Source organism: Podarcis raffonei, chromosome Z (assembly GCF_027172205.1).
Source record: "Podarcis raffonei isolate rPodRaf1 chromosome Z, rPodRaf1.pri, whole genome shotgun sequence".
Taxonomy (NCBI): Eukaryota; Metazoa; Chordata; class Lepidosauria; order Squamata; family Lacertidae; genus Podarcis; species Podarcis raffonei.
This window is the reverse complement of record NC_070621.1, coordinates 29,019,518-29,046,004: the sequence shown is the minus strand read 5'-3', so window position 1 is coordinate 29,046,004 and position 26,487 is coordinate 29,019,518.

Sequence of the window (26,487 nt, the reverse complement as noted above, 5' to 3'; positions counted from 1 at the left end):
ATGCTTTAATGGGAAGGGATTCCAGAAGGCAGATGCCACAACACTAACACTAATATAGCCCAATTCCTATATTGTACATCCAATCATTGGTGCTGCCCAAATGCCCAGGAAAATACAAACACTAAAAATGAAGGCTAGGACAAGCATTCCATAGATCAGGAGCAGAAAAAGCCAATTCTCTTGTTGGCAGCCTTCAGGCTTCCCTTGCATGTGGTACACAGATGATGGCTCAGGTGATGATCTAAGGGTCCAGGCAGGTTAATACAGAGAGAGATGGTCCTTAAGTATCCTGATACCTGTTTCTTTTAAACTGGAAATGACAAGGGTTGGACCTGGGGCCTTCTGCGTGCACTCTGGTACTCACCTATGGAGGCCACACTCCCTTCAGGCATAGCAACAGCATTCCTACTTTGGGGAAGAGGCTGTCCTGTCCCTGTCACATAATCAGACCACAGCGAAAGGTAATGCAGATGCAGCCTCCCTCATATTGTTCCTCCATTAGTATAATTATCTCTTCTCCTACCAAACTCTCACATTATCCTGAGTGGAGTATGGGGGACAGCAAAGGGACTATAGGGAAGAGGAGGGCAGAGGAGTCCACAGCTGCATCCTCTATCACAGCTGGAGACCTTGTTAAAGAGACACTGTGCACCTCTGTGTTATGACCTGGCAACTCTACAAGGAAGAACAGGACATGTATAAGGTTAGAAAGAAGTATGTGTATTTCTCTGTCCTGGAGCTTGGACAGTTGCTGCCTTTCATGATTGACAGTACTAGTGCAGATGGAACACTTAATCTGGTTCTGCATGTTTCAGTGGCATTGCTAGATGATGTGGCAAAATGTCATCTTGGATTATTGTAGAGTTCTAGAAGGGGCTAGCTTATGCAGCTTCTAAATCACTACCATCATCAAAAGACACCCTTGACCTGTGTCATCTGGCAATTCTAGGGAACTTTGCTGAACCAGATTACGTGTTCCATCTGCCCCAGCACTGTCAGTCATGAATGGAGCCAACTCTCCAAGGTATAAGAATCTGTCTATCCTTGGTCTGTGTTGCATATGCAGGTGTTCACTCATAAGTCCCTTCCAATCTGTTTATGAGTTAGCCTGCAATGAAAGAAACAACAGATCCACACATTAAAGCACACATTTGAATGAACGTTTAGTCACATATTTTTAAAGACCTTTCTTTGCAAAATACACATTTCTACAAGTATTTTTGTTAAATAATATCTGGTTATTGGAGATAGAAGGAAAAGTATCTATACACAGTGTACTACCCAATTGCTCAGTAGGAAGTAAACCTGCTCTTGCCTTCCAGTGACCTGACCAATGAGTGCAAAAGCACTGGGATGACTGACAAATATTGAACTTTTCTTTATTTCTTATTTTATATGGCCAAGGCTGGATTAAGACATGCTGAATCCCAAAGCTATGCCAAGTTTAAGAAATCCCATAGCATTATAAAAAATGTATAGTATTCTAACAGAAATGACAATGAAAATAGAAATGGACATTTGAACAAATTAATTTTTTGATATAAATTATAGTCATTTCTGCACATACTAATAAGCAAAATATGAGAAAAGAAATCACTTAGCCATTGAGTATATTTTTGCCATGTCTGAATGATAATGTTTGCTTCTGACAGTTTTCACTGTTGAGTTTTTTCACCATTTAGGTAAAAGTTGCAATTCAGTGATTTTTTGCCAGTTAGATGTGCCTCATAAGGCTCATCCACATTTCAAGAGGTCCAAGAGGTTTTTCTTTCAGCCTGCCACTTTCCCAAGGAAAATCCGTCTTTTACTGCTGAATCAGAACAAATGCCAATATACAGAAAACCCAATTGATATTTGTTCTAAATCAGTAATAAACCATGGGTATTCTGGGTGGTATCTGGTTAGGAGGGGGGACGACCTCCCTTGGATTCATGCCTAGAAATTACTGCACAGATGGAAGTGTGGACAAGCCCATAATCTGAGGCTCTAAACTGTGTGTAAATGGGCACCATATACAGAGATCTCTCTCATTATTGCCTCATGACCAAGTATTTGCAGCTCAGACGTATACTGCTCTTGAACATGGAGCTTTCATCTAACTGTGTGACAAATAGCTATTGGGAGGCTCCATCTCCTCAATGAATTTGTCTAATCTCCCTTTAAAGCCACCTAGGTTTTGTCCCATCACCGCATCTTGTGACAGCAAGTTCTATATGAATTGCACGTTGCCTAAAGAAACACTCCATTTCCCTCTCTCCTGGATCAACTGCCTGTCAACTTCATGAAGTGATTGTCACTTCTAATATTATGGGAGAAGGAGGGTTAAATAGAAAATGTCTCACAACCACTTTATCTACACCATTTAAAACTCTATATGCCCCCCGTAAAGGATTACTGAGAAGGATGTGCACAAGAAAGCCCATTGGAGATTTTTGTTGTTATTGGGTTTTTTTTAATTGGAAAACTTTAAGTTTTATATGAATGCATGAAATGGAAGTAGACAGAGATGGAGGAAAAATTTGATTATGTTTGCATTAATTATTATTGTTGTTGTTGTTGTTGTTTAGTCGTTTAGTCGTGTCCAACTCTTCGTGATCCCATGGACCAGAGCACGCCAGGCACTCCTGTCTTCCACTGCCTCCCGCAGTTTGGTCAAACTCACGCTGGTAGCTTCGATAACACTGTCCAACCATCTCGTCCTCTGTCGTCCCCTTCTCCTTGTGCCCTCCATCTTTCCCAACATCAGGGTCTTTTCCAGGGAGTCTTCTCTTCTCATGAGGTGGCCAAAGTATTGGAGCCTAAGCTTCAGGACCTGTCCTTCCAGTGAGCATTCAGGGCTGATTTCCTTCAGAATGAATAGGTTTGATCTTCTTGCAGTCCATGGAACTCTCAAGAGTCTCCTCCAGCACCATAATTCAAAAGCATCAATTCTTTGGCAATCAGCCTTATTTATGGTGCAGCTCTCACTTCCATACATCACTACTGGGAAAATCATAGCTTTAACTATACGGACCTTTGTCGGCAAGGTGATGTCTCTGCTTTTTAAGATGCTGTCTAGGTTTGTCATTACTTTTCTTCCAAGAAGCAGGCGTCTCTTAATTTTGTGACTGCTGTCACCATCTGCAGTGATGATGGAGCCCAAGAAAGTAAAATCTCTCACTGCCTCCATTTCTTCCCCTTCTATTTGCCAGGCGTTGATGGGACCAGGGGCCCTGAGCCTTGGTTTTTTTTATGTTGAGCTTCAGACCATATTTTGCGCTCTCCTCTTTCACTCTCATTAAGAGGTTCTTTAATTCCTCCTCACTTTCTGCCATCAAAGTTGTGTCATCTGCATATCTGAGGTTGTTGATATTTCTTCCAGCAATCTTAATACCGTCTTGGGATTCATCCAGTCCATCATCGCATGATGAATTCTGCATGTAAGTTAAATAAGCAGGGAGACAATATACAGTCTTGTCATACTCCTTCCCAATTTTGAACCAATCAGTTGTTCCATATCCAGTTCTAACTGTAGCTTATTGTCCCACACAGAGGTTTCTCAGGAGACAAATGAGGTGATCAGGCACTCCCATTTCTTTAAGAACTTGCCATAGTTTGCTGTGGTCAACACAGTCAAAGGCTTTTGCTTGGTCAATGAATTATTATTATTATTATTATTATTATTATTATTATTATTATTAAAAAGGTGAACCTATCTAATTTGCGTTTTCCAAAGAAATGTTTGAACCAAAACACAACCATCCTTCTAAAAACTGCACTTCACTGAATTTTGCAGTGCAGTTTTTCAATTAAGTAATCTGCACAAAAATGTATATAGTGTGCATAAAATGCACATATTCATGAAAATAACATAGAAATGCATTATATTAGGGAGAACTGCTTTGCAAAAAATTGTGGATAGTAAGCAAGAGGTAATGTGGAAATGTTGAATTTAAGATTGGAAGAATGAGAAACTGAGAGAACGAAAAAATGACAGATTTACCCACCCGTAAGAGTAGCACCAGTTGCACTAAAGATCAGACTATGTTAATGACACATTGGATAGACCTACATCACAACAGGATTAGCTTGAAGTCCTTCTCAGAGGGGAAACTCCCAACCCCTCCTCCCCAAATTTGAGTGTGCTCCTGTCTCCAGCTGTGCGAAATGTTAAGCGGCATGAAAACCCATCCAAGCAAATTAGCAGAACTTTGGAACGGCTAAACAGCCCCCCAAAGGTCGCCTACAGTATTGTGCAGCTGAAAAGAGGAAGAGGCTGACAGCGGTGTGCAAACTGCCACTGAAATTCATTTTGGAACTTGAGGGTTATGATCCTCTTAATGAAAATTTGACAAGATCCCATCAAGACAGACAGCTGTCACTGCTTTTAATTTTCTTTTTCTTTTCTTTTCTTAAAAAAGTTAACAATATATCAGTTATAACATTCATTCCCCCAGCTAGAAAGGTTAGGCATCTGGGCCTGGAAAAAAAAATGTTTAAAAAGAAATGGTCACCCCTAGAGACTCCACGGCCTGGAAATGATTTCACTGAACTGCTATGCAGATGGATTAATTCCAGTACTGTAAAGTCAACATGGCCGAACACTAGCTATATCACAGTCTTCATTACTGTGGTCTGGATCAGGTTTGATGAAGTAATTTCCCTTGGGTTTAGCACTTAGGAAGCATATAGGGCGTCCTTCTCGAATTTGATTTGAGAGTTGTCCTCCCCCCACTCTCCTCCCCACCTTTCCAGCTAAATTGGGCTTTATCAGTTGCACATGGACCTCTATGGTTTGGAGGAGTTTCAAACGAGGGCCATATGTTTTGTGGCATACTATGCCCAAACAATTGGATGCATGAAATGAGATTCATTTCTTGCTTTTCTCCCTCTCCCTCTCCCTCTCCCCCTCCCGTCTCAGTCATAGATGATAGAATTAATAACAAATGATACAACACTCCACTGAAGCATGTTCATATGGGGAGAGCCAGCTCTGTGGGGTCCTTGGTTCTTTGAGGCGGATCCTACGTCTACAAAGAAAAGGGAGCACTTCATTGCTAAAAGCTCACAATCACCCAGGGCTTTGAATTCTGATCCACCTGTTCTTTATAGTAATGATCAATGGCAGTAGTGCCTCTGGGGCAGGACTTTGGGACAGGAGCTCAGGGCCCCATTCAGCAGGCTGAGCAGGAGTGCTGCTGAACACAGCACATTTTGAAGTGTGTAAAGTAATACACAAGATCATCTTAAGAGATCTCCACCACCAACACCCGCCACACCATTAAGTTCAGAGTCTAGGGTTACTTAACTGCACTGCTTTGTCAAAGCAACACAAAACAGAGTGAAATTGTATCTATATATTTTTATTGGGTCAGTAAGTGCAAATGCATGAAATCCAAAACGGGTTCTGTATCCAGCACAGCACAGCAGTGAATGTCCTTTAAAACCTAAATCTACGGTCCAGATCAGTGATGTAGAACAGCTCCACAGAAGGCAGAAGAACAGACTATTTGCACTCAGCTAAGGAAGTAAAACTGGCTGAAAAATTACTCTCATGGTCATCAGTATCAGGCCTCAAGCCATAGACAGACAGATAGACAGACAGACAGACAGACAGACAGAAGATGATAGATGATAGATAGATAGATAGATAGATGATAGATAGATGAGATGATAGATAGATAGATAGATAGATAGATAGATAGATAGATAATGAAGATAGATGATATATAGAGAGATATAGATAGATAGATAGATAGATAGATAGATGATAGATAGATAATGAAGATAGATGATATATAGAGAGATATAGATAGATAGATAGATAATGATGATAGAGATGATAGATAGATAGATAGATAGATGATAGATAGATGATAGATAGATAGATAGATAGATAGATAGATAGATAGATATAGATAGATAGATGATAGATGATAGATATAGAGACAGATAGATATAGATGCATAGATATGTGTCCCCTGCTTCATCCCCCATCCAACCATTTAAGGTGAAGAACCTCCAACCCTTGGACTTAATTAGGCCCACCAGGCATCTCCATTTTGCCAAACCAAGCCCATCTGCTCTACACCTGATGTCTCATGTGGATGTGGATCAGATGTGGATCAGGTGAAAGCAGAACTGGGCCAAAAGGCATTTTGCAAGCACCTGCAAAGTGCTTCTGCACGGCGCTTTGCAAGCACTGGTAATCAGCTGGCTGCTGGAGCTAGCAGCCACAGAGCCTGCAACCATGAGCAGAATAGACTTTTCACCTCTTGTTGTTTCCTCACTCAGCATTGCCCCCTCCAGCTGACTTTCCATCCACAGGGAGCAAACATAGTTGCCTGCCTCTTTTCTCTTGCAGAGCATGTTGGGCTGATTCTGAGCAGGAAACAGTCTTGGGGTGGGGGTGGGTTTAGTAGCCTTTTCACCCTCCAGTTTGCTGTCTGGTTGCTAAAACTTGAAGTCTCCTATGACTGCTTTGTAAGAAAGAGGGAAATGAGGCCAGGAGAGGGGAATTCATGTCATTTGAGGGTCACAATCAGTTTGGCCCTGAATCTCTTCTATTTAGTGAGATCATGCAAATGAGACTTCAAGTAAAGCAACGTGCTAGCAGGGAGAATGGTGTCAGATGACCATGCTACTGTCTCCTGCACTGTCTATGAGCTCGAGGGTAAACTTCTTCTTCTTCTTCTTTTTTAAAGCGTTTATTAATTTTCCAATAAGAACATCCAATTAACATATCAAATCAAATCCAATAAAAATAAAAAACTAAAATAAAAAAGTCCAATTGTCTTCCAAAGAGGGTAAACTTCTAAAATGGGAAGTTTCCTGTCCCTGTAGAAGCTCCCCACATTGTTCAGGCTGTGCCTAGATCATATGGGGGAGCCTCCCACATGACACAATTTTAAGAAATTGCATGGATCAAAGAATTGTGAGAACTGTGGTTTATTTCCTGAGAGCTGTTGGAGGATGCCTTAATAATAATAATAAATTTTATTTATATCCCACCCTCCCCAGCCAAGACTGGGCTCAGGGCGGCTAACACCAGATACAAAAACAATTGATTGAAATACAACTTAAAAAACAAGATTAAAATACAACATTAAAATACAGCCTCCTTTCAGTAGAAACTCAAATCAAAAACTTTTTTGGGGATGAAAACGTCAAGTCTTCACCAAGGCTAACTATCCAGACTGGTCCTACGTGGGCCAGAAAAAAGCCAAGAAAATCCCCAAATAGGAGTTCCATCACAGAAGGAGAAAGGAAAAAAAGAAAGAGGGGGAGGGGATTCCAAGCCAAGGGCCAGGCGGAACAACTCTGTCTTACAGGCCCTGTGGAAAGAAATCAGATCCTGCAGGGCCCTGGTCTCATGAGGCAGAGCGTTCCACCAGGCCGGAGCCAGTGTTGAAAAGGCCCTGGCTCTGGATGAGGCTAATCTAACTACCTTAGTGCCCGGGGGCTCTAGGGTGTTGCTATTTATGGACCTTAAGGTCTTCCGTGGGGTTAGGGTACCTCACAGAGCTACAATTCCCAGAATCAACCCCTCTTCCCAGGAAACTCTGGAAACCATAGCTTTGTGAAAGGAATAGGAGTTTCCTAACAACTCTCAGCACAGTTAACAAATTATACCTTCCAGAAGTCTTTGGGGAAAAGCAAGGCTGCCATTACAATTTTCATAAAAGCCACTTCTGGAACTGTAGTGGAAGATGGCGCAAGTTTAATGCTCATTTCTGTGTTATTTGCTTCCAGAAGAAAGCCATTTGCAAATAATATGGGAATGTGAAAATTGCACTATATTCCACTATAGTGCCTGAAATGGTTTTTACAGTGTGTGGAAAGCTCAAATATGTGAAAATTAGCAGCAAGGGACATGTTGTGAAAATGGAATAAACTGCCATGTGAATGCAGCTCATGACTGCCTAAAGTGGTATGATACTACTTTAATTGTGTAGTGCAGATGGAGCCTCAGTTAAAATAATCAGCATATTAAACTAACAAGAAGAACAGTGGAAAACAACATTATGGTGCTGCCAGTTGGGGGCTGAATATTGGCTGTTCAGATATCACAAACAGGAAATTGTGTGTGTGTGTGTGTGTGTGTGTGTGTGGTGTTTTTTTTTAATTTGTCAGATTTCCCTCAGAAACGGTAAATCCGGATTAAATGGCAGGGGGGAGGAGATATGGGCTGGCAATTGTTGTTGTCTCATAGTTTTTTACACAAATGTGTCACAGAGTGACTTACAACATAAGGATGGAAATAATAAGAAACATTAAAATAGAAGAACAATTACCTAAAATGCTCATCACAGATTTAAAAAACAAACAAAAAACAGGTCCATCCTGCCCCATTAAAAGGATGAGTACAGAAGAGGCTGCAGGGACACTTGATTATTCTCCAAAGCAAGGACCAAAAGCCTGGGTAGATGAACATGTTTTTGTCTGTGCCTAAAAACAGACTATGATGGCACAAGGTGTTCCTCCCTGGGGAGAGTCTTCCACAAATGGGGAACTACCATTGATAAGGCCTGTTCAATGTGTAGCCATCCTCTGTACCTCCCTTGGAGTGGCACATAAAGAAGGGCCTCAGATGGCCCACACATGGTCCATGTTGGTACATGTGGAGATAGGTGGTCCCTGAGGGATTGGAGTCTCGAGTCACATTTTAAGGCCAGCGATGCCATGTGACACTGTGAAAAATATGCATGCTTGAGGAGCACTGATCCCGCAATAAACACCAGTGGTGATGCCTATAGGGGATGGTAGACCAGAGGCCAATGGCCAATGGAGTGAGAGTCAGTGGTGGGCAGAGGCAACTAATTCTAGTTTTGTCCCCATCTTCTTCTCTGCTGTGTTGTACAAAGGCAATGCTGAGACAGAGGAAGAGGAAGCTGACAGCCAGGGCCACCCTGTGGAATAGATGTAAGTAGGAAGACAGGCAGCTGGGTCCTGGCTGAGAGCAGACTGTGCCCTACAAACTCCAATGGGTCAGCCTCCCCTAAAAACTCCATTCTTGGAAGCAAGCTACTTGCTCTCCACTGGAGCATATCCTAGGAACCTACAAATCCTTCAGCAAGCAGGTATGTGCATATAAGTGTTGCAGCCTTCCCCTACTAGTCATGATTTAAGGATGCCTCAGTGTTCCTTTATTATATTTGCTTTGGTTTTATTTTTATAGCCACTCCTGCTTCTTCTAACTGAGAAAAGCACTTCTCCATTTTTATATTGTTCCTCTTTTCAAACCTCTGGGAGGTAATCAGTCAGTTCAGGAGTACTGAGTCAGGCTGAGAGATAGGGCTGTTTCCCCAAGGGCCCATCTGAGAAGACACAGAAGTTCCTGGTGAACAAGGAACAAAACAGATCTCTTGCAAACTGAAATAACCGTCCAGCGGGTGAGCTGGGAAGGTGTAATGGGAACATATGATGGAGCATCTGTGATTTATTAACTGCACAGAAAATGCATCTTTCCTGCACCAATTATTTTGCTTTCATCACTAATGAGAAAGAGGCTCAGGGGTCTGTTGCTCATGGCAAATTCAAACAGCCTCCCACGCATACTATGCATGCACATTTCTCATGCGCTATTGCGCATTACATTAAACAACAAATAATACATACAAGGACAATTCATTAGGACAGCAGCAAAATGCTCAAAAATAGGGCTGGAACTAATTTGAAGGGAAGGAGGCAGAAACAATCTCAAAGCAAAACTTCCTTACTCAAATTTGCCTGTAAGAATTGTCCCAATATATGTCTCTCTGTGTGCATATATAGGCTTACTTTTCTTCTTCAACAGCATCAACAGCTTATTTTCCCAGAACACCTCCCAACACAGGTATAAGCTGTCTTGACACATGTGCAATGTGTGTGAAAGAATGTACATTTGCACAGCTCATTGATCTGTGCACACAGGTGCACAGATGCAGTGAGTGCTCATAAGGGCCTCTGTATTTCCTTTTCTGCAAATACACTAGAGTCTAATTGTAGATCATCATTTTAGATTTAGCAGCCTATAACGTAGGGCTGCCATATTTCAAAAGGTGAAAATCCAGACACAAAAGCTGATGAGCAAAATCTCAAAACCAAAATACCTTTTAAGGAAAATCGCCAAAATTGACATTACCGACATGAGTTGTCATACGTCTAGATTTCCCCGGACATTTCAGGGATTTCTGCCCGGACACAATTTCTGACGGCCTAATCCTGGCAATGTCCGGGAAATTCCAGCTGTATGGTAACTCTAAGATAATGATGCAAAATCTGGGGCCACCATGAGGATTGATGATGGTATCAAACCAAAATGAAATGAAGAAATAAGTGTAGCAACATCAAAACCAAACTCCAGCAGTGATAAACATCCCCTATTTTGATAAAAGATAAACACACTTCATCAAATCACTGTAATTAATGTGATCTACAAGCAGTACTGTTATACATTTTCCCCCTTCTGGTGCAAATATGAATGAAACCATATAAGCATTATATAATGACACACATATTTGATTTCCCATATACCAGAATGCTATAAACAGGTAGATTCCAAAAATTGCCTTTTGATGGCTTGAAACTTGTATGCCAAAAAGGGCATCTTTCAGAGAAGGAGATGTCAACTCATAAAGATAACTTTCTAAGACATGGTTGGGTTTTGATGAAATAGAAATCTGGTGAAAATGTTGCCTCAGATGCACCATATCTAAGCTGACAAGATGAAACTAAAATAGTTCTTTGGAACCCACAGTCCCTTTAAACTCAGTGAGACTTATTTTTAAGTAGGCATGTCTAGGATGGCACTTAACATTTTTTGAAAGTTCCTTTCAAATTCTAATCTCAAAATCAGCATTTGAACATATTCAGAGTTCAAACAGTTGATCATAGATTTCCCCCTAATATATGTTTCTTTGTAAGCAGATTGCCTAATATACACATTTTTGCAAATCAATTTCATTTTTATAATGCATTTGTATACACAATTTTCACTAATATGTCCATTTCCATACACATTATTTGGCTAGAAAACTGCACAGCAAATTTCAGAGAAGTGTGGTTTTCAATGAGGGCTGTTTCAGTTTGCATATGAAACAGTGAGAACTGAACTGAATCTCTCTCTCACCCCTAAATCTAAACCAGCACTATCCCTCCTATCAAGCAAAGACTCTCCTAAATTTCAGACACCATTGTCCATCATTCACTGGCTGCTCTAAATTTAAGTAGGAACTAGAGAAATATTAATACATCATCCATACTTCTTCAGAAGAATAGCTGTTGCTTTAAGGTTTCTGCATTGTTAGATAAGCATTATTCTCATACTCTATCCAAAGTGAGCTTTTGTTTTTGTGTTGATACAGTGCTAGAATATATAATCCCATATCTGAGTACCTCTTTCAATGCTGAAATTTATTTATCCAATTTTGTGGGATTCTGCAAGATGGATGACCCAGAAGTAACCAAAATTAGACTTTGCAAACACCCATATAAATTCACTGGCGAGAGTGTTTTCAAGTGTAAGATTGATTGTTATCTTCTCTGCTATTTTATACTGCTTTAATTTTTGTACATTCTGGCATACATCACTCTCAAACTTCATAATAAATGGAGCATTGGATATGAAATACTTATTACAACAATCTTATTTTTAATTTTTTTAAAAGCAGCTTTTGTTCATGTTCGTAAATTTAAGATGCTTCATCAGCTCTTCTGCTGTTTTATGCGTTCTGTTTTAGTTTGGGTTGCTTGTTTCTTTGTAGGTTGATTGTGGTTGCTGTTTTTGTTTTGGATATGGCTAAACAAAATCACATTATTTTTTCTCTCACTTGTAGAGTGTAGCAAAGAGCAGTTTCACAACACCTAATGTCAGAACAAGCACAATTGACAGTATCCAAGGCTGTCCTTTTGCTCACAAAAGAATCTTCAGCTCACAAAATCTGATTTTGTTCCTTGCCATAGAACACCATATGAGAAAAGTGAAACTAAATCAACAAATGTCGTTCTGCTAGTGTAATACACTTCATGGAGTTGCTTAAATATGCCCATGTATGAGAATTGTTATTGAACCATATCTACCATGGTACTTTTTAGCATTTATGCAATGAACTAGACTGAGATCTATGGTTGAACGGCAGTATACAAATTTAATAAATAATAATTTGTAGAACAGCAATAATGTCTATTTTCTTTCCATTTATAATTCATTGGTTCCAACCCTATAATCTGGATCCAATGCAATATCTACTCAATGGGAAGTTCACATTTGGGTAAGAGTTCTCAGTTAGGGGTATGTGTTTCTCCCTGCATTACCTTATTTCATCACTACAAATTTATTTCATCCCACCATTCATTTGTTTAAGGAAGGAGGGGAAACATAGGACTCTGGTGGCAGCCGTCATTTCCACTACCATCCAGGACCAACTCAGAAAAATGCAACTTGCATTTTGAATGGGAAATGGCAGCTGCTAGAAGCAATGAATGAAGTCAGTTCTGCTGCTGCTGCTGCTGCCACCAACTGCCCCCCCAAAAAAATCACATCCCCAAAAGATAACAAACACAGGTAACAAAAACTGTGCCCATTGTCCTGCTTTTCACCCAACACACACAATAAGGCTCTTAAATGTAAGAAAGAGTTCTTTATTCAAGCAAGTAACAGCACAGGATTAGCAGCAGACAGAGTTCAAGAGGCATGATTCTGGAGTTTACGGATCAGGCAAGATGTGCACAACTGGACAGAAGCAACAAAGATGTCCCAACAGTTCCCATGCACTACCACCGAGCTTTTAAAGATACAGTGTGATGTCCTCACTCGCAATACTTGCTCGCTTTGCAGCAAACGTGTACTTCTCTGGGCGATAAAAACACTTTAATTGTACTCTGGTGTGCATTTGAATCCCTCCTGGGGGGAAGCAACAGTCTGGATGCATCCCAAGTGTCTTAAGAGATAAGAAATGAATGACCGGGTAAGCATGCTGATCAATCCTTAGTTTTCAGAAAACAGAGATACATGAAATGGCACGTGGCAACTCCTTGCAACAGCAATTCAAGTTAGTTCATCTAACAACTGCTATCTTTATTTATTATTTATTTTTAAAGTGCTTTTTCTTTGCTGTCAGAAGCAATACGACTTTCAGGTGCTGAACATATGCAAACGCTTGGCAGGCACTTAGCCTCTTGTTAGAACAATAGCGACTGAACACATGCACTGGACAGCCTGTCATTCCCACGGTCCTAAATTTAAATGAGACTGTTGTGCTTTATATTGCTCATGGGGATATTCCTCAAGATTGTAAAGTTTTAAGTTTCTGCTGGCTCAATTCTCCCCATCACAGTTGGTTGACTTACATTGGGATGAGGAGACAATTGAGGATGCTGCTTTCTGTTCCGAGAACTTGTGGTTGTCATCAGTTTATATACCTCCAGGGGCACAGTTTGTGGTCAATACAAAATTTCATTGCCTCCAAAAAGACTCAGTGGAGGTCCAGCTTCCTGTCCATTCCGGTTGGGGGATTTCATCAACAATTTCATTTGCAGAATTCCTTGATACTGATAATTCAAGATCAATTTAATTTTACTGTCCCAGGAAGAGTAATATAAGGAGTTCTTTACAATTTCCTGAACCGAAATGGTTTATATTACTAACCAGAATGTAGATGATTTTTATTTATTTTTTGAGTTAGGGTGTGTGTGGATTCTAGAGCACATTTTCCTAACTTGAGAGTGCTTACAGCATTCCCCCCCCCAAATGTATATATTCTTTAATTCGAGTCCATTTATTTATTTAGTAAGAGATCTCCTTATCAACATAGTACATAATAAACAAAAGCATTCAAAAAATTATAATAAATTGTATAAACAGCATGGTTAAGTACTCCATAAAAGTGACTTAAACATGTCAGACACTAAAATTTCAGTGAAAAGGGTGAGTTTTTAACTGGCATCTTAAATTATGCAGAATTGGGATGAGACACAACACAGTGAGAAGGTCATTCCAAAGGAATGGTGCAATCACTGAAAAGACTCTTCTGCTTTCACTTGAACTACAAATGAACTACAAATGAATATACTTGTAAGGAAGAGGCTTGGACCCCAAGACAATTTAAGGAAATGAATGGAAGCAAATTAATCAGTGAAAAATTTCCCAACTTGCCCTCTTTTGCCCACCCTCAGTGGCCACAACTACCACTAGAGATGGGTACACACTTTCTGAGATAATATACAAACTGAAACACAGCCACCTTGCAGAATTTGCACCTCTCTAAAAATTGCAATGCAATTCTCCAGCCAAGTAACGTGTACAAAATTGCATATGAGCATGCATAAAAATGCTTGTATTTGTGAAAGTAACATATTGAAATGCATTACATTATGGAAAATTTCTTTGTGAAAATGTGTATATTAAGGGGGCATTGCATACAAAAATGTGTAAGTGAGAGGAGAAATTAATACGTACTAAAATGCTGGTCTTTCTTCAAGAAAATGCCAAAATTATGCAGAAATGTGGAGAACGGAACCTAAGACAGGAAAAAATGAGAAACAAAGAGACTCAGAAATGAATATATTCATCCTTCCCTTTCCTGTTTCCTGAACACTGTGGAATAAGACACAATAAATGTTCTTTCTGTGAACTTTCTTAAGGTATCATATCTTAGAATCAAAGACCAATTTTCAGTGATTCCCTCTTGCTCAGTAGCTCCCATACCCCAGCCCACATTGTTCAGGGCAACCACACCGGGGACCCCCCCCCCAGGGGCTAATCGGGGTAGGGGACTAGAATGTTTGCAGTGGGGAGAAGGGAATGGGGGAAATTATTCTAGGAACTTCCTTATCTTATTTTAGGATCCAAGTCAGGTTTTTTTTGGGGGGGGAGGGTGGAAAGTGTAAAAGCATTGCATTTGTCGATTTAAGAGTATTTCTGAAAGTCAAATTTTAGCAGTGAAATTTCAAATATTTTAATTATTTTAATTAATAATAAAATTATTAAAATATTTTAATATTTTAATGTTTCAATATTTTAATGTTGTATTTTAATTTTGTTTTTAAGTTGTAGTCATTCAACTTGTTTTCATTATTGCTTGTTAGCTGCCCTGAGCCCAGCCTTGGCTGGGGAGGGCGGGGTATAAATAAAATTATTATTATTATTATTATTATTATTATTATTATTATTATTATTATAAAAAAGAATGCTGAATTTCAAAGTATCATTACTTTTACCTCTCTTCCCCCACATGCCATTGGACTCCAAATCCAACTGGAATTGGATATTTAAAGAAATTAATACAGCAACAAGTCAGGTGGTTCTTCTTATTCCGCAGCAGAACAATTGGGATTGGGGAATTACTGCTTCATTTATTGGTTCCTTTTGGTTTAGGCAACCCAGGACTCTCAAATGTGGTGTTTAATATTACTGCTGGAAATTGCACTGCAGTTATCGTGTATTGGCAAGAAGTCACAATGAGAAGATGGTACATAAAACTTTCATATTACTGACTGCTCGACTAGAAATTGCAAAAGCCTAGAAGCCGACAGTTAGCTTAACCTTTGAGCAATGGCTCCATGAATTTTGGCACATTGAAGGAAAATTAACATTCTGTATAAAATTAGCCAAAGCAAAAGCAAAACCTTTTGACCTTTTTTGCTACCTGGATTCCACTCATGAAATATGTTAAGGGAGACATACACATACAAGGCTCTTTTATCTGCTTTCCTGAGACTGTGGAACACCAGCTGAAATGGCTTTTGTCCTCTGCCATTGGGCGCTGTAATTTCTTTTGCTTTGGATATCCTCAAGAAGCTTTTCAACTGCTTGTTCTACTGTGAGGGTGGGGTGGGACTTACCTGTTTCTATACTGTTGTTTTCTCATGAAAACCAATATACTACACAGTATATACAGTACAGCTTTTGGGCAGGGGCACTCAAGGGTACACAGTACCAGCAACCCATTTTCCCCTAGAAGAAAAGCACTGGTTTAAAATGTGGCACTCGTAACAACTTCATGGTGAGTACCGGCACCTTTTTTTCTAGAAGAAAAGCACGGTATAAATCTCTCTCTTATAACCCTGACCATTGGCCCTGATGCTGGGGCTGTTGGGAGCAGGGCCATCTTAAGCATATCTGGTGCTGTGGTGCAAAGCTCCCTCCTGTGCCCCCCCCCCATTTCCCAGAGTTGCCCACCTTTTTTTAGGGAGGATGGCACTGCCGGCGGGGCTGGAGGAGGCGAGCAGTGGCTGGAGGCTGGCTCCTCTGGTGGGGAAGAGGCGGAGGCTGGATGCGGTGCCTCCTGGCTCAGCTGACTGCTTTGTGCCATGGTGGCCATGGCAGATGGAGGCTCCGGGCACGGTGCTGCTTTGGCACGGGTGGCATGATGGAGGCAGGCGAGGATGGTGAGCTGATGCCGGGAGGCAGCGCGTCCAGTCTCTGCCTCTTCCCCAGCGCCCTCCAGAACTTGGTGCCCTGGCGCCCAACACCACTAGCTTCTAGGATAAGATGCCCCTGGTTGGGAGTCAAATGCCTCCAACATCTGGGGGACCACAGGCCCCACATCCCACATTAATCTAGTCCTCTCTGCCCAAAGAGTCACTTGTTTAGGTTGGCTTTAATGGGGATTGAAAAACAAAACAATTTGGATACTGTATGGTATCTATTTATATTCATAAAAAGAAAAAGAAAAGCATGCTGTATAGCCCCACAAACACCATATGCCTCTATGGGGTGAGGCCACCGTATCAATGCGTGGTTCTTACTGCCAAAAGTGTCCCTTTTAGGAATCTGTTTCATTACTTCTGCAAACGTTCGTTGAATCTTCTGCTTATTTTAACTGCGATAACGTGCTTCACACAGCTGTTGTTGTTCTTTGTTTCTTTGTTGTTCGTCTTGTTTTTATGTTGCTGTTTTTGAAAATTTAATAAACACATCTTTGAAAGAAGGAATTCTGGTTTAGATTGATGAATTTCACTCCAATTAACTCCAGAACTGAAGCAAGCAGAATACGTCATAGATCTCTGTTCCTCAAGTTCCTTGACATATTTAGGCAAAACTGTTTCCCTTACACTTATGCCTACTGAGAAAACACTGCCAAAAAGAAGAAGCAATTCTGATACAATCATAGGTATAATTGCATGAGGCATTTCATTTTGTTTTATTGGTGCACACACAGACAGACACCCCTGCCAATTAGTAAAACATAGCACAAAAGAATCTGGATGCAACTGGATGCACAACCACAACAAAGTTGTTCTCTTGCTGAGTTGTATTCATGCATATCTGCACATTGCTAATGAACTGAAGATTTGATAATTGGTGCTGAAGTGTGCATGTGGTGCCTTATATACATTCAGAAATAAACATCAGAACAATTGGGATTGGGGATTACTATTCCATTTATTGGTCCATTTTGGTTTAGGCAATCCAGGACTCCAAATGTGGGGTTTGAAGTTACCTCTTGAAATTGCACTGCAGTTATCAAGCAGTTGCATTATACAGACAAAACTGCATAGATTGAGAACAGGCCTTGTGGTTTGATCAATGCAAATTTACTTCCTTTGCTTTACTATTTTCCTTTTTTGGCCTATTAATCCTAAATTTCTGGAGAACTGCACTAGCTGTGATAAACGATTTTTTGATACCTGAAAATCCCAAAATAATATTGTTATATCACCTTATAGACCTTTGTCAATTAAATGTATTCGTCTGCCACCTAGTGGGCATTACTAAGAAATGTGTGCAGAGAATGAGGATAAATGAAGGCATAGAGTCAATGAATGTTTCTGCACCATGAGTAATGTGGTTGTGCAATGAAGACATAGTTATAGAAAGAGAGAGATAACTTGTGAGCATTTTGTTGCTGATGGTGGTTTTTATTTGAGGGTGGTAGAGTTAAAAAGAGCTGCGATTAACAGTGTATAGCAGAAAACCATAGGACTGTCCCAAGTATTCTCCAAAAGTTGATACCTACTGTTTGCTTTCTGGGAAATGAGGCTGGTGGTTCTGCTGAGGCTTAGAACCAGTTTGTTTTGCTTCCTGGGTAAAAAGAAGAAGAAACTACTGGTTTTGTCCATGCCTGTGGCTGGTGGTTTCTGGAATCAGTGCAAGAGTATTTGCCCTTTTCCCCAGGAAGTTTGGCTTGCCTTATCTCCCCAACATACCCATGGATATTTAAGGAAATCTGGCAAGTCATTCAGGTGCCTGAGACTGGCTACCATTTGAAGCATTGTCTCTCAGTGGTAGAGCATCTGATTTGCATGTCATTCCTTGACATCTCCAGGTAAGCTTGGGAATGCCCCTGTCTGAAACGCTGGAGAGTCTTTGCTAGTCAGTGAAGCTGGTTGGATCAATGGTTTGACTTGGTATAACCCACCTTACTGTGTACTCATTGAGACTGATGATTAAAGACACTCTACTGCGTGTCTCTCAATAAACTTTCCGTTAACTGAGCTACCTTTGTCAAGGTGTGTGAGTTGGTACTTTTTACTCCAAGTACTGCCAGTACTGTCTTGTTTGAAAACAGTGAGAAAGTGACCACTGTAAGCAGATGAAAACATTAGCAGGATTTTAATAACACTTGTAATAAATACTATGGACAGTGTGGCATAATACCATGGATTATGAAATAATATGCAGTTGAAAATGTTGACAATAGGACCCATGGTGGGAAGTCAGGAGATTCAGAGAAATATCTAAATATGGATATACATTTGGTATTGTTATAACTTTACACTTGTAAAATCAAATAAAAAATATTTCAAACAGAAAAAAGAAAACAGCGAGAAAGCATACTCTTGTAATTCCTTTATGATATATTTTTTTGCTTGTTTGTATACCCCCACCCACATAAAAGAAAGAAAAAGAAATGTTACTATTGCAAAGGATGTAAACATGCAGCCTGCTCTAGCTATGTGAAAAGAAGTTGCAATATTACCAGGAGCAGCTATGGGATGCAAACAACAATTTTTCTGCTCTCAATATCTCCCCCTCTCTCTGAGCACCCTTGACTGGAACAGCCTTTGCCAACCTGGTGCTCTCTGTATTTTAGGCTGCAATTTTCATCAGCCCCAGCCAGCACTGGCAAAGGTTGTCCTAGCTAATTAATAGTGTGAGAGCTGCTGTAATAATAGCTAATATTATTGAACTGCAGTTTTCTATACTGTGGTTTTACAGATTCATTGCACACACACTTGCTATTTTTGTAAACCACTTGGAGACTTTTTTTTGTATTTTATGTCTTGGTATTTAGTATTTATAATCTTAGTATCTGGTGTCTTGTTATTTTATATTTAGAATTTAGTGTTTTGGACCGCAACTTTTTTTGGGTTTTTGTTATTTCTGGGATGGGTTTTTTATGTTTAATATTTAATGTTATGGACAGTGACCTCCATCAACCCCAGCCATTATGTACTCACTGGGGCTAATGGAAGCTGAAATTCAAAAACCATTTGAGAGTGCCAAGCTGGCAGAGTCTGGACTAGAGCTTAGAAGAGTTTCTGAACCTTTATTTCCACTATAAGAGAACAATTGATTGCAAATCCCTGCAGATAAAATCAAAAAGGGGCAATAAAGAACCCAATGTGCATGGTTCTTTGGCATTAATTTTGAGCAACTAAAGCTGCAATCCCAATACAAGCTTAGTATTCCACTGAACATGGATGTCTCTATTTTCATTGGAGAAATGCTGGAGGGTGTGGCATGATGAAACATAGTTGGAGGGTATGACACAATGAAACCTATGTGTACTAGGTAGATTTACCATTTCTTAGACAAGGTAGCAGGAGGAGAAAATGACAATTTCCCCCTGAAAGCTGTTTTTATTCCTCTAGATTTTGCAATTGTTGTTGTTTAGTCATATAGTTGTGTCCAACTCTTTGTGACCCCATGGACCAGAGCACGCAAGGCACTCCTGTCTTCCACTGCCTCCCACAGTTTGGTCAGACTCATGCTGGTAGCTTCGATAACACTGTCCAACCATCTCGTCCTCAGTCGTCCCCTTCTCCTTGTGCCCTCCATCTTTCCCAACATCAGGGTCTTTTCCAGGGAGTCTTCTCTTCTCATGAGGTGGCCAAAGTATTGGAGCCTCAGCTTCCAGTCAGCACTTAGGGCTGATTTCCTTAAGAATGGATAGGTTTGATCTTCTTGCTGTCCATGGGACTCTCAAGAGTCTCCTCCAGCATCATAATTCAAAAGCATCAATTCTTCAGCGATCAGCCTTCTTTATGGTCCAGCTCTCACTTCCATACATCACTACGGGGAAACCATAGCTTTAACTATATGGACCTTCGTTGGCAAGGTGATGTTTCTGCTTTTTAAGATGTTGTCTAGGTTTGTCATTGCTTTTCTCCCAAGAAGCAAGTGTCTTTTAATTTTGTGACTGCTGTCACCATCTGCAGTGATAATGGAGCCCAAGAAAGTAAAATCTCTCACTGCCTCCGTTTCTTCCCCTTCTATTTGCCAGGAGGTGATGGGACCAGTGGCCATGATCTTTGTTTTTTTGATGTTGAGCTTCAGACCATATTTTGCAATAGCATTATGTTTAAACCAAAATGAAATCAGTTGCATCTTAAACAGTTGCAACCACCCCTGAGACCTAATGGTGAAGGGCAGGTAATGATACTTATAATGTTGATATGACTATTACTGTATATCTTTAGTACAGGAGAGATGAAACTGTGTCTCTCCAGGTCTTACTGTACTCCAACTCCCATCAGCCCCAGCCAGCATAGCCAACAGTCAGGGCTGATGTGAGTCATGATCTGTCAACATCTGGTGGGCACCAGGTTCCATCTGCCTGCTTTAGAGTAAGAGCAGTGGTGCTTGACAGCTGTTTACAACTGCAAGTTGCCTTTGTTTCACAATGATTTCAAAAATAATAATAGTATATAGCAATAACATATGCCATTACTTTATACAAATTGAGCAATTGGCTTTAGAAATCCAGTCCTAGTCAGGAGCAATCTATCCTCTTTAATTTCTTCCCTGTTATGCCAAACATCAGAGTGCATTGTCAGAAAAGTTTAGATAAAATGAAGAGACGTTGCGATGAGCACGCTGGATGTCAGCATGGTTCATAACATGTTTGCAAGTGATCAAAAATTATCGGCTTTTCTCTAATGCCTCAAGATAAAAACAAATGATTTCCCCGTGTCTGCTATGCAATTTATCCTGCTGTCTGCCAAAATATATTTTTTGGCAATGGCTGGAAGCAGGAAAATTGAAAACTGTTTTGGAAAATATGAATAGAGCAGGAAGGACAAAATCTTAAACACGGCATTGTTGATAGATTTTGTTTCTCCAAACTGGAAAAAGGCGACCCTGTTCTGACTGAAGGCAAATGCATTAGGAAGCTTAATACAGTTCTACAAACTGTGTTCCTGGACACATGAAAGATACCCATCTTTAGCTGAGAGCACAGGGACAAATGGCAGTTTCTAGAATCCCCAGGAAATCAATACAAGGACAGTGATACACAATTTTTGATATGTCAGTATAGATATAACAACAGGTGAGGACATTTTCTTTACTGCAGGCAATCTGTGGCCTCTCATCAGTCTGAACCTGGTCAACAGGGATGATGGAAGTTGCACTCCCAGCAGCACCTGGAAGGCTGCAGATTCCCCCACCCTTGTTTTACTGCATTACCCAAGTAAGAAACATAGAAAGCTGCTTTGTACCAAGTGAAACTATTGGTAAATCAGGATTAGTATTGTCTACACATTGACTGATAGTGGCGATCCAGGGTTTCTGATAGGACACTTCGTTAAGTTACACAGACATTGAAAATGTATATGAATTAATGAAGGTTTAAAATGGATAATGGCTAGATGTGTATTGCTCACATTGGGGTTTATCCACAGTTGTTTTCTAAAGGACTCTGAGCTCCTTAATGCATAACTGTTGGTTGTTTTCTGTTACTCTAAACTGTTATAACCTTAGATCAGGTAACTAAGGTATTGAGTTGCAAATCCGTCATCTTGGAAGGGTGGTGGCTGTAGAAGGATGTAAATGAAGTTCTCCAGAAGGGAGAGTAAAAGGCCTAAGGCCAATGGAGGCTGGAATGCAGGCTGTGGAGAGAGAGAGAGAGAGAGAGAGAGAGAGAGAGAGAGAGAGAGACCGAGACCTTTGCTTATGTGTCTGTTTGGATTATTTCATATTTTGTAAGATGCTGCACCTGTACCGGACAGCGCAATACATTGTATGGATATTTCAGCTGTGTCTATGATGCTTATGTTTTGTTTTGAAGAATTCTGCCAGTAAAAGTTTGAATAATATATTTAAGGGCCTGGACAATGAGTCATTTCCAAAAGGAGGCAGTTCTTATGCTTCCAGTTGCTTTGAACTGTGCAATATTAATTTCTACAAAAGACTTGCCAAGTCTGACTTAGAGATGGTGGTGCTTGAACCTGAACCTAGAGCTTTTGATGTGCAAATCATGTGCTCTATCATGGAGATATGATTCTACCTCACCTGTTGACTATGCCAGTCCCAGGTGTTTTTTGTGTGTGTGGGTGAGAGCAGTTGGTATGTTCATTCTTGGATAAGGCAAGAACTAGTGAGCAAGAAGCCAGAAGCAGCTCCTCCTCCTCCTAGGGTTATCATATTCCAAAAAGTAAAAACCAAGACACCCGAAAAGTTATTGAGCTAATGGCAGCCCTACCTCCTCCTCTTTTTGCATGGTTTTGTTTCCCAGAAAAAAACCAGAATACATATAAATACATCAAAACTAATGTTCCCTTTCCGAAATCCAGATCTTGATTGCTCAGCCAAGGCCATCACCACTCAATAGCACAATGAAAAAAGGAGATAAAACACAGTCCGCTATAAATATCCAATATATATCCAGTATCTTTACAATTAACCCCCCCATAATACTCATTACAGAAGTGTCTAAAACAGCATCTCACACCTATGTTCTACCTGCACGACCAGTGGCAGTAAATATTGCTTGCTGTAAATCCCAAGTGCAGAGAGCACTGCTGTGACATTTAGGTCATACCTATGGACTTCCCACAGGCATCTGATTGGCCACAGTGTGAACAGCACACTGAACTATATAGACCTTTGGCCACATAGCCAGCTCAAGACATTTTGCTGCCCGAGGTGAAGGACAAAACTACACTGGAGGCCTTCCACTGCACTGGAGGGCAGCAGGTTAGCACAGAGGGTACAGTGCACACCACATGGCACTCACAACTGCATTCCCTCCCCGCACCTCACCATCTGCCACCTGAGGCAACTGCCTCACTCTGCCTCATCACAAGGCCAGCCCTATTGGGCCTGACCCAGCAAGGCTGTGTGTGTGTGTGTGTGTGTGTGTGTGTGTATTATTCAACCCTGCTATTGGGCATTCTCCAGCCTCTTTCATTTTTCTAAATTGTTCTGGCAATCAATCAAAAGGGAATCAGCCCATTCTTCTTCTTTTGACAGAAAAAGTAACACCAAAAAAGCTATCTGGATCAAATATGGTTGTCTGGGTCTGATTTTTCAGAAATAGACCTGTGCACCCTCTCCTATCCAATGCCTGTTGTCCCACAATCCTTTTCCAAACTGCCTTCCACACTGCAAAAAAAAAAAAAAAAAAAAACAGTTTCTGCCTTCACAACACTTCTTCCATTGTTGAATTATTGGCCTGGAGACCTCCATGGAAGTGGCACCCCCAGTATTTTAGTCTAACTCTCCCCCCCCCCCCACTTTTTTTGCCAGCACAAATACCTCTCTGGACAGACATCTTCCTTTTCAGAATACCTCCTCCACCCACCCAATAAAGAGATTAATTTTAGCCAGGGGGTAAAGACTTAATACCCCCCTTCCCCGATTTCCACAACACACTGTTGTTAAGTGCTTATTACCTGTTTTGCATACCACGAACCCTTTCAACAAATTGCTTCCACACTACACTCTTAACTTTTGGAGGGAAATTTTCAAAGTCCAAGGGTTAAGAAATTTAAACGTTTAAAGAGTCATGAAATGGACCGTTTCCGCTTCCCATCTGGCTTTTATCAATTTTAAGTCAGTTTCAGAAGTACTGCTACACAATCAAAACATACAATCTCCCTTAGTCGGATAATTCAATTTTATAAATGAATTACTTATGTGCCTATAAGTAAATGCATTCCTATGCAGGGAGATATTGACTGCTGTCAATGAAATAATCAAGTCCAGGGAGGGGTGGGGGAGCTGTCCCTGGAAGCGGTCTGAGCTCTAGAGGGCTCACAGTATGCTAGCCTTGGGTCCAAAGGAGGGTAGAGGAAGAATTCACATCTGTATTTAAAACAAAACAAAACAAAACAAAACAAAAACCCACGTCTTTACAAGCAAGAAACCCTGGCAGGCCTCAAATTACTACTGCTTATTGACGGAACCAAATGCCTTCCCTACAGGGCTGAGTTATGGGCGATGGAAATCATGCTTGCTAATAGGTTCAAAATTGTTTCAAATTTGGGCATGACCCAGTCAAAGTTAAGCACGTTCAAGGTGCTTATTAAGAACTCATGTGGATCTTTTCTGCAGGAACCTCCCTGCCTATGATGGTGGCTATGTGTCCTACTTTGTAGAGGGCAGATGTTTATTGGAAGAGCTGTCATTGGACTGTCTTCTCTTTGGAAGGCTATTCAGTCAAAGTCTGGGTTAAAGATATAGAGTCGTAAGGAGGGCGAACAGGAGGAGGGGCCTTGAAATTGCCCATCAGCCATGGTTTCCTGGATGGCAGACTAAGAAGGCACACAGACCATAGTCTCCTCTGCTAGGATGAAATGTACTGTACTTCTGTTCAAATGACGGTGATTGTTTTAGAAATTTGCATCCATAAATGATGTATTATACTTCTATTTAAATTACAGTAATTATTTCTAAATTTGCAACCCTACAGACTATTTATTTATTTATACATACCCCGACTTTTTCCCTGGTAGGACTCAAGGCAACATACAGATAAAAAATAAGGACTGCTAAAAACAGAAGAATCAGTCATTAAAATGCTATTAAACATTGATAGAATTCAAATTACAGACATATAAAATCTGCTTTAAACATACCAGTAATTACAATAAAAACAGCATGACACCAGCCCTTTAATGAAAAGCAATCAGTTCCTCAAAGCCTGTTGGAACAAGAGCTTCACCTGCTGGCAAAAGGACAGCAAGGAGGAAGCCAGTCTAGCTTCCCTAGGGAGCAAGTTCCAAAATCTGGGAGAAGTCCCTTGGCAAATTTAGTGAAAAGCAGCATCCTGTTCATTGGCGGTGTGTTCCAAATGCCAATGTTGTTTCGCAATGCCTAGCCTAATACAGCTAAAAGGGTCAGCTGCTCCAGTCCATGCCACTGCCAGTCCAACCAACACAGCTGCTAGGGTCAGCCCTATCATTAGGCAGAATGAGGAAGGTACCTCACGTGGCTGATGCTGGGGAATGGGAGTGGTGGCAAGGTGTTGGAGGACAAAGGTGTCTATGCCACCCCATCTGCCTGGCATCTCCTCAGATAGCAGGCTGCCCTTAGGTGCAGTGGGCAATGCCATCTCTGCATCAGGGTGGAAGTGAGATTAAATTGCCACCCTTTTAAAAGTTTTTGCTTACATATCAAACCTGAATTGCAACTAAACCCGGTGGGATAGATTAGATCCACAGAAAGGTGTGCTCGATAGAGAAAAGAGACTGAACTACATAATGGGAAGTCTCTGAGTCTAAGGAACTGAGGCGGATAGTGGAGATGAGAGATGAAGTTCTAGGCCTAATGGACAAAATAAAGGTAAAGGTAAAGGGACCCCTGACCATTAGGTCCAGTCATGGCCGACTCTGGGGTTGCGGAGCTCATCTTGCTTTATTGGCCGAGGGAGCCGGCGTACAGCTTACGGGTCATGTGGCCAGCATGACTAAGCCACTTCTGGCGAACCAGAGCAGCGCACGGAAATGCCGTTTACTTTCCCACCGGAGTAGTACCTATTTATCCACTTGCACTTTGACGTGCTTTCGAACTGCTAGGTGGGCAGGAGCAGGGACCGAGCAAGGGCAGCTCACCCCGTCGCGGGGATTCGAACCGCCGACCTTCTGATTGGCAAGTCCTAGGCTCTGTGGTTTAACCCACAGTGCCACCCGTGTCCCTAATGGACAAAATAAAGGCTGACAAATATCTGAACCCAGATGGTGTCCACCTGAGAGTTCTCAAGGAACTCAAATGAGAAATTGCTTGTCTTCTATGTAACTTGTTCCTCGGATCAGCCTCCAGGATTGGAAGATTGGAAAGTAGCCAATGGAGCACCATTTTTTAAAAAAAAAAAACTGGTCCAGGGGGCATCCTGGAAATTACAGATTAACATGTCCTGGGAAAACTGAAGGAAAGTTGGTAGCTTTGGGCCAATCAGGATTCCTAAATGTGAGGAAAACCTCTATTGCAATTATTAATATTGTGCATATGGAAGCAATAGGATGCATAAAAACTACTCTTCTTGAAATAAACATTGTCCAGTCCACAAATATGGTTCCAAAGCTTTACCAACAGAACTTGTTCCAAAACAGACACCCAAAACATTAAAGTTGCATCCAAAT